Consider the following 2,307-nt stretch of genomic DNA (forward strand, 5'->3'; position numbering starts at 1 on the left):
GTATTCCACAGCGAATTCTGCATTTCGTATTCACTAAATAGAGTGTGTTATATCTGGTAAAAAGTGTCGAGTTATCTGGAATCGAAGTGCCATTGCACTGTCTTTGACATGATCGGTAAAAGAAGTGTCCATGAAAATTAGGCATCCGACATTTAAAACATTTGAATTTTCTCAATTACGCTTTTCAACAAAAATTTAAAATGTTGTAATATTAATGGACACATTGATCTTTTATTTCAATTACTGTAGTTGGCACGTTCTTGATTTATTTTCAGGTATTTTTGTTTTGTTGAAATACTTACTGATCATCAAATTCATGACGATTATCGATAATATGTTATCTCTTTTTCTACAATCCACTGTTTTTTCACGACTTTCTTGCTCCGCAATACGAAGTTCTATACCATTTATCGACCAAACAATGTTACGTGTCTGAAAACCAAATTAACAGAACGTAAATGCAAAAACGCTGAAGAACTCAACTTCTGTTGTTATCTGGTTTCGAAGTGCCATCTGTTATCAAAGTATACGCATACCCGGCGTGTATAATATCAATTAAGGAAAAGAATATTAAATTAATGCTTTACATTTTGGGCATTCAATCAAACTGGACATCAATATATCATAAATATTTATTTCCTGATATTGAAATAAAGAATAAAAACAAGCAGTGATAAATTAAGCTTTCTTAATAGATTCATCATATTATTTAATCACATGCTTACCCTGTTTCCCATGTAATATAACCATTACGAATATTTTTATCTTACACATGTGTTATATACTTTTTAAGTGTTTTCATTAGCTTCGTTTTCGTTTGATTGACCAATCGCATTTTGTTATTTTGCTGAAATGACGTTGCAACGTCAAATGCCGTAAAGAAATGTAAACAACATTCGGGAAAAATTTACCATTATGTGTGCGCAAAAAAATATTTAATTTGCTCATTTAAAAGCATGTGATAAAAAGATCTGATACTCCTTTTTATTTCATGCCATATTTTATTAAACTCGTCCAGGTAATTCGTAAGTAAGCTCGCAAAAGGCTCGCTTACTAACAAAATTCATGAACTCGTTTATTAAATATAGATCTGGCACGAGTTGTCATATCATACCATATTTTATTAAACGAGTTCAGGAATTTTGTTAGTATACGGGCCTTTGGCAAGCTTACTTACGAATTTCCTGGACGAGTTTAATAAAATATGGTATGCTAATTTATTCAACGAGTGTCTGATCTTTTTTATCACATGCTTATTAATAAGCAAATTAAATAAATATTTACGCAAACATAAATCCCGAATGTTGTTTACATTTCGTGACGTCATTTGACGTTGCAACGTCATTTCAGCAAAATAACAAAATGCGATTGGTCAATAAACGAGAACTAAGCCAATGAAAACGCTGTAAAAAGTTGTTTTACACATGTGTAATAAAACAAACTGTAATGGTTGTATTGCATGGGAAACAGGGTATAGCAGGTGATAAATATGCTATGATATGAAAACTCGTGGCAGATCCTATATATATGCATTATCACGGACATATAATTTACATATACTGATTGATCTGGGGGCTTTTTCCTGTTAGATTTCGCCGTTTTAAGCGTATTTCAGTCATATCACGACGGTCAGTTAATCAACTCACACTGTCCTGGAATAGCTGTATACATAGAGAATAACAGGTTACTGTCCCCTCGTTTTGAAATATATCAGGCGAGGCTTAGAATAATATAACGGCGAAACTTGCCGAGCCGTTATTTTATTCGTGCCGAGCCTGATATATAACATAACGATGGGACAGTAACCTGTTTTTCTGTTTATCATACCACATTTTCCTTAAATCTGCAAAACATTTCATTTCTTTATTTTTATGGAATATGTACGGATTCCCGCTGATTTTGCTGATCCGGCTTTTACACGTTGACATATAGAAACGGCGTTAGAAAAGACAACACGAATAATAGCTTATTTTAAACATCGTATAGAGAAAAAAAGTTGTTTGCAATACGAATGGGAAAAGTACAACCGCTTTAATTATAAACGTCTTGAATTGGAGATCAGGAATGGACTGCAGTGACAAATTTAATCGAAGAACACACTTTACCGAATAGTTTGGAGACGCCATTTTGGAGATGTGTATTGAAATTGACATTTTGATGATGGTGTCAATATCGACATAAGCGTGTAAAATCGTTTGTTTAAATAGTTGAGGATTAGTATACAGTTATACAGTCTTGACTTTCGGTGCCACATTTGCGAGTGCAATGACTATATCGATATTTCAGATTCATTGCCCCATTGATAAC

The sequence above is a fragment of the Dreissena polymorpha genome, chromosome 7 (genome assembly GCF_020536995.1).
Source record: "Dreissena polymorpha isolate Duluth1 chromosome 7, UMN_Dpol_1.0, whole genome shotgun sequence".
NCBI lineage: Eukaryota > Metazoa > Mollusca > Bivalvia > Myida > Dreissenidae > Dreissena > Dreissena polymorpha.